Below are 13,602 nucleotides of genomic sequence, written 5' to 3' on the forward strand. Positions count from 1 at the left end.
CAGTTACGAGACTATAAAGGGTACCAAGCTAGCGCAACTAAGTATGGAAGTGCATTAAGGGCGGAGCTGCGCAATGACAACACCAATATTGCACTAAGGAAAATATTTGCTAAGGATGGACTTGCGCAATGATAAACATTTACTGGGATAAAGTTGCACTAAAGAATATTTGCACTGACTTGCACAACGAAGGTTACCAAACTTGCTGTAAGGACAGGGTTGCACGAAGGAAAATTTGCACAAAGGTAGACATGCGCAACGTAGGACACCAGGCTTGCGCTTAGGACAAAGTCGCACTAAGAATCTGCACCCGGAATAGAGTTGTGCAGCTGGAAATGAGGAATCTGCACTAAGCATACAGTTTCACAGCTAAGGATGCCATATTTACACGACAAGGTATTCACAGTTATCATCAGCGTCCGAACAAGGGGAGCCTCATCCTAGAATCACCATTTCGACTAGGATACGCATATTCGTCAGGCAACAACATTTGCTAACCTAGTGAAAACAAATTCGCTTTACGTTGTTCGACTGTTGACCTCTGACCACAGAGTAGAACCACGTTATGCAGTTATACCCGATATAGCGAATTTCTCGTTACAGTTAACAACGGCTGCGCTGCTGTCCCGGTTTGAATTTGTATCAACATGAGGCGTAGAAATGAGGAATGAAAGCCTCTGGACCTTAGCTCAAGTCAGAAAAAAAATTAACAAAGAGAAGTTTGTTGGTAACTGCAAACAACTAAGGGGGATAAATAAAACCCCGTAAACTATCAACTATGGATATAGCGAATTTTTCGTTATACTCTGCAGTGGCGCCGCCGGTCCGTTTTTATTTGTATAAATATGAGGCTGCTTATGATGCGAATTTATTTAGCGCATAACAGGTAATACCTGTTACACATTCCAACAGCAACTACCTGCATGCGATTAGATTGGTTTGCCTTTTGTATGCATGCCGGTTACGAGCGGGTGCATCTTTGTTAGCGGGGGTGGCTGACCATGACGTCATGTATCTATAGTTCTAACTGGGTCTAAGTTAATTACCTGGATCTTAGTGTCGCTAAGAACCAAATAATCGTTATGTTAAATTTCGAGAAGGTTTACCTCTGCAAAGCAGCCCAAGTACGAAAAAGAATATATTGAAATCCGTGACGTCACGATGAAAATACCGGCGCAGAAGTATTTGACGAAAAGTTTAGGAAGTTTCACCTTTTTTCGAGAATATTAACCAAAGCTTTCCCGCAGGGTGAATGAAAATGCGGTTTTCAAGAAGACTCTACCGTTCTAAACTAGCCTAATGTTGGTGTTGAGCGTCATTCTCAGGTTAGATTGCAATTTGGAAGAGCAAAACGACGCTCGCTGCGGTGCTGGCCTGCCTTCCCGCAACAAAACGAGCATTTTCACGGCTTCACCTGTCACTGCGCAACAGTTCGCCGCTGCGACGACTGCCACTCCAAGGAGAGTTTTCTTTACAACCTCCTCGCTTTGTCGCGCGGCGTGGCCTTCCTCTTACCACGACCACCGCCACAACAACAACAGCAATCACCACCACCACCTCCGTCCAAGAGTGTCACGAGGACGCTTACCGCCATGGCTTTCCGTAGAACTTTGCTTTCTTGCTTGCTTGCTTTCTTGCTTGCTTGCTTTCTTGCTTGCTTGCTTTCTTGCTTGCTTGCTTTCTTGCTTGCTTGCTTTCTTTCTTGCTTGCTTGCTAGCTTGCTTGCTTGCGTTTGAGGTCTCGCAGAACCCGCTTCTGCTGCCGGCGCTGTCCTGCCATGTAGGCTTTCCCTTTCCCTCGACGCTGGTGCGGTCGCCGATTCGAAACGCATGCCTCGCACCCACCCACCTCTCTCTCTCTCTCTCTCTCTCTCTCTCTGTAGCTGCAATGCCGCTGCTACTAACACCAGGGGGCGCTCGAGGCGAGATGCCAAGGCCCTGACGCGGCGGCGAGCGTCTTCCCTCGTTCGAACAGGCCGCTGGCACCTGCAGCTGGTGCCACTCAATGTTGGCACGCGCCGAGTGTCAGAGGCAATGCACGCGCTAAAGGAACACTGAGCGAACAACAGCGCGCATGTTCTGGCTGATTGGGTACGGATTAGGTAGTTGTGGGTAAAGTTGTCTGTGAGTTAAGAACGTTCGATCAAGTGACGTTAAGTTGTGGTATTGTATGTTGAATGAATGAATGAATTTATCTCCATAAATATGCAAGCTTATGGAGGATATAAGGAAAAAAGTTACAAAATAGCAACTTGACTAGTCCTTAATCCTTCTCGTGACAGCAGCAGCAGAAAACAAACACACGGTAAGAAAAAAGGGAGGGTAAGAGAGAAAGAAACAAAAGAAAAACAATAAACGTTCTCATACAAGTGTACATATCGCAGATAGCAATAGAAAAAATACATAACTCAATGAAAAGAACCATACTTATACAGAGATTAAAGGCTAACTGTTACCACGAGGGGAGGAAAATATAAATTAGCTTAGTCCCGTGAAGCACTGTTTCAAAACTACATTTTCGTTCATCTTGAGGGAAAACGTTATTAGTGGAACGAGTGAGAGCTAAGGTAGTCAAGAAATTGTGAATTTTCTGCTGTAACCTTAGGGCGGTAACGTCAGACTGACGGGACGTATTTCAACTTGTGTTCTTTCTTGTCTTCGGATCATTTTGGGTGCCGGAGATGTTTAACTTTCTAGCTTGAGTCCTTGGTTTCTGTAAGATGGTATGTAGCCCATTATTGATAAGTGTGCACCTAAGACGGTCTCGAAAATCCAGGTTATCATGGCAACCACTACCGGCAATCTCAATCCGTCATTTGTCTTTTTTTTTCGTGTTTTCTGTTCTAACAAGTCGCTAAAGGAGTAAAGGATTATAATATTCTCTTTAATACTTACAGGCAACACTGTAAAATAATTTACACCCTTATAAGTGAATAAGGGTGTAATCCGTCCATAACTCACACCCTTCACTCCTCGCTTTACACTCTTAGAAAAATGTACACCCTTTGGGGCTTATCTTGTCCCACAACAATAATCGCCATCTGTCGTGCCCGCGTTTCCTTTCTTTAACGCTGCGAGCCCGGTACTTCCCAGTCACGAACGGCATGCGCGTTATCAGTGTGACGCAGCTTCTCGAAAGGAAAGTAGCGAGCGCCGAGCTTTCAAGAAAGGAAACTCGGGCAAGGCAGATGACGATTATTGTTGTGGGACAAGATAAGCCCCAAAGGGTGTAAATATTTCTAAGAGTGTAAAACGGTTGCACCCTTTGGGGTGTATATTTGTCCCACAACAATAATCGTCATCTGCCTTGCTTGCGTTTCCTTTCCTGAAAACTCGGCGCTCGCTACTTTCCTGTCGAGAATGCTGCGTCACACTGATAAGGCGCATGTTGTTCGTGACTGGAAAGTACCGTGCTCGCAGCGTTAAACAAAGGAAACGCGGGCAGCAGGGATGACGATTATTGTTGTGGGACAAGATACGCCCCAAAGGGTGTAAATTTTTCTAAGAGAGCTAAAGAAATTACACCCTTTGGAGTTTGTCTTGTCCCACAGCAACAGTCGTCATCTGTCTTGCCCGAATTTACTTTTTTTTAACTCTGCGAGCCCGGTACTTCCAGGTCACGAGCGGCTTGAGCGTTATCAGCGTGACACAGCATTCTCGACAGGAAAGTAGCGAGCGCCAAGTTTTCAATAAAGGAAACGCAAGCAAGGCAGCTGTCTATTATTGTTGTGGGACAAATATACACCCCAAAGTGTGCAACCGTTTTAAGAGAGTTACATCCGAAAATCGTGTGTGTAAGTTTACACCCTTATTTACTCTTAACGGTGTAAATTGTTTTACTATAAGTGCTGTGAAAGCTACGTATCATGTCACGCCACTGCCGGTGTAATGACTTAGCAAAACGTATTTAATGAAACAAAAATGAAGGAAGAGAGAGAATTAGAAAATAAAAGCCGAGAGGTCAACCAGATTGGCTACTCCGAATGGCTACTCTGCACCGGGAAAAAGGGGAGAAGGTATAAAAGATGAGAAAAAAAGAAACGAAGATATGAAGAGAGTTTGCATGCTCACACAAACACGAAGGGAAGTGACAATAGCTAAATACTTCTTTATTCAGTCATGATGCTTTAAAAAAAAAAAGATACCCAACAGCGCTTTAAGGGCAACTCGGGCTGACGTCGGCTGTGACTGTGGTCCAAAAAAATTTGTTTTCCATAAATGGATGGTTGTCGAGCGTGGCGAAGGGCGTTTTTCCTCGGTCACCTAAGCGAAGACAATCACACAGAGGGTGCGCAATTAGTTATCACTTTGCACCCGCAAACCTGACATCGAGGGCTTCTAGCCATTCCAATGAAGAAGAAGTAGGCATTTATGAATACTACTCCGGGCCATTGATGACAAATCATAGTTAAGTACCGTTGGTCTAAGTCGTGTGGAAGGTGCGGAGCCCTAGAGCCAGGGAGCGTATGCGCCGCTTTGTAAAGTCTGCCGAATTTCATCGGGCCAAGTTAAGCTCTCCTGCAAGTGGAGCTTTCCCACTGCGTCCGCTCAGTCGCAGTCGACCCTGTGATTGGCACATGGAGCGGCTACAACGGCTTCGTTCGTTTCTTACGACACCGCGGTGACTTGGTAGCCGTTGAGATGCGATGTCACGTTCTTTCTCAACTGCCCGATGGTCAATTTCCGTTGTGTCTGCGACATGTTGTTCATTGGATCCACGACATAATGCAGAGGGCAAACTCTACAGAGAGCGGGCACCCTTGGGATCACAGAAGATTAACCGTGTCCGGGACGTTTCTTGATTGATGAATTGAAGTGCTGCACTAAGTACACGTTCAGCGACGGTCACTGATGTCAAAGGTGGTGCCCTGAATTTTACCTCCACAGACTAAGCCGGGACAAACGCTGCAGCTGCTGAACTCGATCGAACTACCGCTCCGTCGGCGTAAACACGTAAACATGCAACATGCCCACTGCGGACTCCGTGTAGTATGGGAACAGCGATTCCTGTTTCAAAGACACCGATGACATTCGTGGCTTCCTCTTGATGCCTGGAATGGTAAGGCCTATACCTGGGGTGAATGTAGGGACCGCAACGGCCGTTATTCGTTGTGGTCCGTAACGCCGTACGGCTGGACATTCGAGTACGTTCCGTACAGGGACATTCGAGTACGTTCCGTATAATCGTATCCGATGACAACGATCGATGCATCGAGGGCAGCAAGGGCACAGTTGAAACTGTATATAGTATGTGGCCTAGTTGTTGATAAGCAAGCAAGACTGTGAAGAGGTATCCTAGCAGCATGCACTCTTCGATAGTCGACAGCAATGTCTGTTGCTATAGAGTGACGACAAATAAACAAATAAAGAAAGCAAACTGAGTCCCTAACTTTATGACAGTACATAGGCAGCATTCCTTTGCCGAACCAATGAACCGTTTGTCCATGAAATTTAGACGTTTGATTGACATCTGCACTGTGTGTCACACTGTTAGGACCGTTCGACGGGCATAACGTGACAAGCTGCTGCAAGACTCGCTGCTGTATTGCGGTGGCGGCGGTGGTTGAGCCTGTATACATTAAGTCGTCAAAAAAGGGAGCGCCCGGTAGTGTTCCTCGAAAATCGTCTGCTTGTTTGTCTGTTCCCTTTTTTTTTTTTCGTCGTCTGCTTCTCGCGCGATCGCTATTGAGTCGTCTTCCGTGCTTGACAAGACCGCGCTGAGTGAAGCGTGCCGCGCACTGTGACAGGGTCTTCTCCGACGTTCTCCTCCATGGTGTCGCGTCGACCGAGACCTGGACATAATTTTTGTTTTCTTCTTTCTATATTGCTTTGTGTTTCGCTTTCCCCGCACGCGGAGAGACGGCACATAACGAAAGATAGCCCCTCCCCCTCCCTCTTCTCTTTTTCGCGTTTCTCTTTTACACAAGTGAGGGGACATAGAGGAGTGGCCTGTACAGCTCACATACGCATGTATGTGAGCTGTATGCGTGTAGTGTGTGCAGTATGTGCAAAAAATAAAAATAATAAAAAAGAATAACCGCAACGGCAGTATATATAGTGGTTCTGATCAAAGGAGTATGTAAAGTGGGGGTGGGAGGGTGGAGGGACAGTGTCCGACGGTTGTTGCGTTAGGAACAACTCCCTCGCCCTCTCTCTCTCCCCCCCTCCTCCCCCCCCCCCCAACGAGAGTCGTTCCCTGCGCTACTCGTGACTTTTCGAGGTCCTCGGGCGACTGGTTGCTGCTGATGTAATGCATGCCCTGCGCAGCCCAGTTTCTTCCGACGCGCACGGGCGCGCGCAGCAGGAGCTGCGCGAAGGTGCCTGCGGGTTGCAGCTCCTGTCGCCCGGGCGCTGCGTGCAGTGGGAGGTGAGGAGGCTGTTTTGCAATACAAAAGGGAAATCGGCCGTAGAACAGGAGGACGCGGGCGAAAAGGGGTTACGTGTTCTGGAGCACCAGAATGTTTCGTCTCGCTTTTGCAGTCATTGTCGTCGTCGGTTTCTCGTTGGTAGCATCGTTTCTCGTTCTTGTTGCGTTCTCTCTCATGTTGTTGTTTCTCGTTGGTGATATTGTTCCTCGTTCTTGTGTTCTCTCTTAAGTTGTTGTTGATTCGCGTTGTCATTCATTACCGCGGGCGGTACCCTTCAGTCACTGCATCCCCCCCATCCCGCTCCCGTGTGTAGGGTAGCAAACTGGTTGATCTAAACTGGTCAACCTCCCCGCCTTTCCTTCTCCACTTTTTCCTTCCTTCAGTCACTGCCGGATTTCTACCGCCTAGTTCACTGGACACTTCATGCTACACAGAAGCTGCACTTCCTCATCGTCACTTTCTCCGATCACATATCATTACTCGTGAACAGTTCGTGAATTCCTTCGTCTGTCATCCTCCGAGGGGGCGGACCTGCAACACTGGTCATCGCCATATCTGTCCTGGCGATCCTCGGCCAGCCCCCTCAGTTTTTTTTTCTACCTATTTTTTTCTGGCGTGTTGGTTTAGCGAACGTTTCTTACCGTATAGAAACTGGTTCTTTCTTGTCGGTTTGTTTTATTCATGCTGAGGATTCGTCAACACTTCATTAATCCCTTCGTCTACCAGAGGGCGGACGGATCCGACTACCCCACTGGGCTGCCGCGGCTGCTCTTCCATGGCGTACCAACAGAGCAGTTAGAGAACTCAGAAATCTGACTTGCAAATTTTTTGTGCTTAAACGACTGCTCTATAGCTGGCACAACCAGTATGCATTCGTCTTCATTTTTTTTGCACGAGCTGTTTCCGGAGAGGCAAGGTGTACACAGAAGAAGTACACTCGGCATTAAAACCTTGCAGTTCTTCCATAGCTGTTCCCGCGGTATGCTTGAAGTCTTTCATTCGCAAGAGAACCGAAGAACTAGTGGCAATACCTGTCGAATACTCAAACACCAAATATGCTCCATTTGATTGGGCCGTTTTTATGAAATCGGCAATCAACAAACGAAAACACGACAAACTGAGCTCGTCATTTTAAGCCCACTTCGGATAGGCCTCACGTGTGGAACATGTACGCTTTTAATTTCTCGCATGCGATGAACCTCATAGTTATGGTAAATTGCGGCGAGACGTTGACCGTCCTCCATGCACAACTAGAGTGTCGGGAAGGAGAAGCTGAAAGGGAAAAGCACTCTCATCTATATATATAGCGTACCGATGGCGCATGACACTTCATTGGACACCGTTTCTCGAAGCTGAACCGTTTTTCTACCATAAATAAGTTTTAAGCTTTCTTACGTTACTTTGATGCGTCGCAAGCCGTCATCAGCCCAAGAGATTCGTAGCACATCCTCTCACCAGAGGCTGCGATGCTATTACGAGAGTAACGTGTGGTATGGCACATGCCTCCAAGTCCTAGAACATGCCTCCAAGCCCTAGAACATGCCTCCAAGCCCTAGAACATGCCTCCAACCACGTACGAGTACGCAATGTAAACCGTAATTTGTGAAAGCGTGCGGAAGGCCATGTGGATTGAGCGTTAATAGGACCCGAGCATAACCGAGTCAAACTATAGAGCAGACCTATACCGGAAGACGTCGATGCGAGAAGCAAATTGAAGCTGCAGCGGCTGATAATGACAGACACTTGTGTTCTCACCTTATAATAATTTAAAAGATATTTTATGATTACGGCTGCTCCGCTCATGTTCAGATCTTGCTGAAAGATATAGCATTCGTTCAGATTGTTCACTATAACACCTAGCCCTATTACTTGCCTTGTCTTCAATAAAAAAATTGCCCCCCCCCCCCCCACAGTAATTCCTAGAAACCGATATCGAAGGGCCATGCTCGGCGGTACTGCGGAGACGCCGGAAGTGGCATAGACTGCGAGAGGCGCCGAAGCAGGCAAAGTTGAAATTTTTTTTTTCTTGGTAAACCAGGCATGTATTCAAGTATTATGAAACATTGTTCCAAGCGCACAAATAAACACGGGCGAGCAGAGAAGGATAACAGAAGGCGTTCGATATTGCTGTCCTTCTCTGCTTGTGCGTGTTTATTTGTGCGCTGGAACGATGTTTAGTAATGCTATTCACAACCAACTAGCCCAGCTGTCAAGGCTTGGCGTTGTATTCGGGCCAAGTGTTATAATGAGCGATTCAAACCGTGTAATCCGATCTTTCGGGAAAATTTGAGGACGAACGCCGCAAGAGTACGAGCAAGATATCTTCCTTATTACGATATTAAATGAGATAATAACGCAGGTCTCTGAATGCCCCGCTGATCTGCTGACATAAGCATGCCGCAATGTAACGTAATATAGTCGGTGACAACCGAATGAATTGCGCGGTTATGCGTGCGCAGTCCAACTCGAGTAAAATTTGCTGACAAGGAAATTTATTCACCCGTAGGCACGCTTGCAACTGTGGTATGAACGAAAAGTACAATATAAGGTCATGTGACGGCAAGGAGCATTGCTTATTTCCCTGAAGTCAAGCGCTTTCGCGTAATTAAAACTGTTTTTTCTGTACAGATCGGACTTTGTGCTGCTGGTTACAGGAGGAAACCTGAATGTCCAGGGCAAAGTTTGTGGCTGATCTCGACATCGCTGCTCAACCATAGCGAACATTTTAACTTGAAACAGCGAGCTTTTATTTTCTGATTAGCCTATCATTTATAGCAGCAGAGCATAGTGATTAAGCTGTTAGCGGAAACTTGCAGGCAATCGTCTCTCTCGAAGGCGAAGGGCGGCTGAACTGCATTGTTGTGGGAGGAGCGTATTTGTAATTCTAAGGTTGCCAGCGACTATGACCACGTGATTGTTGACCACAGTGCTGCAGCGTGTCGCCGCGCATTGTCACGTGACGGTACATTACGCTTTGGCTGTCCTAAGTCGGCGGGGAAAAGCCTCTGGTATACCCTCAAGAGAAAAGTATATAACAGCTGTGTCTTACCAGTACTCACCTACGGGGCAGAAACCTGGAGGCTTACAAAAAGGGTTCTACTCAAATTGAGGACGACGCAACGAGCTATGGAAAGAAGAATGATAGGTGTAACGTTAAGGGATAAGAAAAGAGCAGATTGGGTGAGGGAACAAACGCGAGTTAACGACATCTTAGTTGAAATCAAGAAAAAAAAATGGGCATGGGCAGGACATGTAATGAGGAGGGAAGATAACCGATGGTCATTAAGGGTTACGGACTGGATTCCAAGGGAAGGGAAGCGTAGCAGGGGGCGGCAGAAAGTTAGGTGGGCGGATGAGATTAAGAAGTTTGCAGGGATGGCATGGCCACAATTAGTACATGACCGGGTTTGTTGTAGAAGTATGGGAAAGGCCTTTGCCCTGCAGTGGGCGTAACCAGGCTGATGATGATGATGATACCTTCATGCCAAGCAACAAGTTGGGGAGCCTCGTCGGTCAGTCGTGATTGGGCAATCAGCGCTGTAACACTGGCACTCAAGTATGCTTACGTAATTTGAATGCGAAAGCATAATGACTTCTCTAATTGATTGGTTAGGCCTATGGTACGTCACGTCGTACATTGTCACGGGTCCTTCACAACTCTACCTTAATCCACGTTAATTCACCTTGCTCAAACCTTAATCCACCGCAAACCACCTCGCTCTCATTTGTACCAGCCTTAATCCACTTTAATCCACCTTGATTCACTTTGATTCCCCTTCATTCACTTTACTTCACCTTAATGCAGTTTGCTCCACCTTAATTCTGTCTACTCCACCTTAACATACCTTACTTTAATTTGTTCTAACTTTAATTCTGTATTACTACTCACGTCGTACAAGACGCTGATGACGTCACTGGTGATGATTTTTCCTACCACTCGTTGCGGACAACGCCGGGTTTTCTGCCTCATGGGACATATAATGCATAGGCATTACCAATCCCTTGCCAACAGCACTACCGCAACGCTAAGCCTGTAGGGAGCGGAGGAAGCGTTCATTCTGCGACTTATTGCTGCAATCTTTAGCCCACATCTTTGCGTACAGGTGCCTGCAGCTTCAGGTCTGTCCTGGACGCCGTCACATTCCGCCATATTCTCAAAATTTTGAAAATGCGTTTTAAGCCAATCAGAGAGGCCGTAGCAGCCCTCTGGCCAATCAGAGCTGACATGATGGCGAGCTTGACAATATGGCGGAATTTGACAATGCCCTGAATATAGAGCTCCTCCACGGAGATTGGGTCGTTAGAACGTGGGGGCGTGCATGCACTACTGCGCATGCGCGAGGCCACGAGCTGACCTTTTGATTGGCTTCGGACTCATTGAGTTAAGGAGGCAAGCGCTGATGCACGGCAAGAGCGTGTCTGTTCTATAGTTCCAATTGTCGGCGCCACTTTCGTCGAATCCGTATACCGGACGACGTCGCGCTTGTTTAGTCACCCGCTGAAATAGCCTGCAGCGCCCTCTGGCAGCCGCTGGTTGCCCTAAACTTCGTCGCTTGCATGCATGCCGCGCGCCCGCACGATGGCAAGGCACACGGTGTGCCTGTTCATGGAGCCGTCGTTTCTTGTACGCGGCCTCAACTTTGATATACGGCAACGAAGAAAACCTATAGTATACCGGGGCGCTACGCCTTCAGAAGCGAGACGTGCTGCCGCATCGCTTGTAGGCGCTGCGGGGACGACTGCAGGCGCCCCGCTATATATCCCCTCTCCGCTTCGGCCGCGGCACAGATTTCTAGATAGATGATATACACTACACAGACTCGATATGCAGGGCCGCGCGGACGGACAGCGCGAAAATTGCTAGCCGCGTGCGTCTGTGTGTTCGTGCGTGCGTTGTAATGCAAAGCGTGCCGCGGCGCCTGTCGATCGACGGTCGAGATGTGCTGGTGTGTGTGTGTGTGTCGCAGCTACAGCGTTCGCGTGCGTTCTCGCGCTCGAAGTGACGCAGCGGGCGTTCGCGTGCGCTCCCGATGGACGGGGACAGGTCAGCCGACGGATGGGTGCGGCTCCCTGTATCTACGTATACGCACACACACAGGCATACGCCGCGCGCCGAGGGGTGCGACGGGGACTGGGTTCCTCCGAGGACTTCGCTTCGCCGAAACGTCGTGCTGCTGGCCTTTTCTGACTGTTGCGTGTTGCGTATACATGCGCTCCACCTCCTTTCCTTCGTTTCCTCTCTCTCTCTACATCTGCCCTGTCAATTGTGTGCACTGGGGCGGAAGCCGCGGCCTCTGTCGATGGTCGTCGAGCGAGTGGGGAGAGGAGGATATCGAGGGTACGCGAGCGGACGACGCTTTCGATCATCGTGCAACCAACTACTTTGGTTTCGTGCGCTCTCATTTACATGTCCGGTGTGTGTGTACGAGCGTTCGTCGCGGTCGCGTCGCGCCGTCTCGTTCTAATTGTCGCCTCGTTCGAAGTCGCATTTGCCTCCCCTGCGATACGCTTGCAGAACTGGCGGCCGTCCTGTTTCTTCCCGGCGCCGTGCGCCCGAAGTGAAGCGGCGGCCCTCATTTATACCTCATTTATACACCTCCGTGGGTTTGTCTCTCGGGCGACTGGAAAGATAAGCGTATGTACTATGTGCAGACTGTTCTAATCAGGACACATGACAGATCGAAGCGGGACATTCAAAGTCTCTGTTGTTGTTGTTGTTGTTGTTGTTGTTGTTGTTGTTGTTGTTATCTTCACCACGCGGCTGTATATGTTGGACCTTAAAGATCGGAATTGCGTGCAAACGAGTGGTGGAGGAATGGAACGCATGCAACGAGGGGTGTTGTCGTGGACAATCGAATTCCACCCATTCTGGCTGTGTTTTCAGCAGCCTCTGCAGGGCGTGTTCGTCCTGCAGTGCGAGCCAATATTAGCGCTGACGAGATAGCGAAGTCGACAGCGTGGCCGAATGTTGCAGCGTTCACAATGCCACCCGAGGAATGGGTCGTAAATGCACAACAGGGTCTGCGCCAACATAGCTCAAATAAATATATACGCGAGTTATAACGAGATTGACTTTCAAAAATTTTTCTTCGTTTCTATCGACATGTTCTATTTGTGACGATGATACGTGAAGTTTAACGGCGCAAGGGCTAGAGATGGCCAATGAGCGCCATGAACATTGCATTATGAGGATGACCTTGAGTATCAATTACTATAGATAATGCAATTTGGCTGTATAGAGGCATAAGAGAACTGACTGTATAAGAGTTCAAAATATATACAGTGTTAAAATTATGAGACTTCATAACGGAGGTTTTACTAAATATAGGTGGGGTAACGAAATGCTAAAGCTAAAGCATTGTTGTGATCATTTACGTGCATAGTGTTACATAAATATAACATGTTACTCCCAGGCCTTTGTGCCCAAAGGCCTGGGAGCCGGTGTCTTATGCTGTTAAGGCTGCCGCCACTTGTTACGGAGACTTGGTTTCGGCGACCTTCAACTGCGTCTGCTTGGAGCTGGAACCAGGCTGACAGTCGTAGAGGGCTCGGCATGGACGACAAATTGATGTAAAATCAAATAACAGCGGTTTATTACATTGTTACGGCTGAGCGATGCGCTCCAAGGGAGAGAGAGAGAGAGAGAGAGAAAGAGACCAAGGAAAGGAAAGGTCAACCAGACAAGCACCCGGTTTGTTACCCTACACTGGGCGTGGGGAAAGGGAAAAGGCACAAAAACGTTCAGCGCGCGTGTTCCTGCACGCAAGGGCAAAGATGCGCCTCCGCCTGGTGGCTTGCTAGCTTTCTTATACCCTCCGCCATCCGGGCAACCTCAGTCTCTCTCGCTCTCTAGTGCAGGGCCTTGTCGGGACACGTCAGTTCAACCCACACGGAGGAATACGGAGAAAAACCACTTTTCGGCATGGAGGCGGTGAACGTAGGTCACGTCGGGTCAACCCCCACAGAGGAATAGGGAGAGAAACCCCTCCCTGGCGTAGAGAGGTTGAACGTAGGACAGAGGAGAACAGGATTTGCGCATTCCGCTCATAATCCCGTCGCATACACTTGACGGACAAGTATTTTCATGTTGACGAGCGTGAAGACTAGGCAAGTCGTGTCTCAGATGTAACAATGCACATTAGCATGGCAGCTCACGGTTCCATGTGGAGATATGCCATGAGTTAATATTTCGGCAAAACTACTTAAAGCACTTCTACGTCGTTGAAGATAGACCA

General features: G+C 48.2%; 1 protein-coding gene across 4 annotated transcripts in view; it reads left to right on the forward strand.

Moving 5' to 3' along the window:
- LOC135897850 (homeobox protein OTX2-like) overlaps nt 1-13,602 on the forward strand; it is a 183,098-nt gene that overhangs the window by 41,525 nt on the left and 127,971 nt on the right. The window lies entirely within an intron of this gene.

The sequence above is a fragment of the Dermacentor albipictus genome, chromosome 10 (genome assembly GCF_038994185.2).
Source record: "Dermacentor albipictus isolate Rhodes 1998 colony chromosome 10, USDA_Dalb.pri_finalv2, whole genome shotgun sequence".
In the NCBI taxonomy this organism is placed as follows: domain Eukaryota; kingdom Metazoa; phylum Arthropoda; class Arachnida; order Ixodida; family Ixodidae; genus Dermacentor; species Dermacentor albipictus.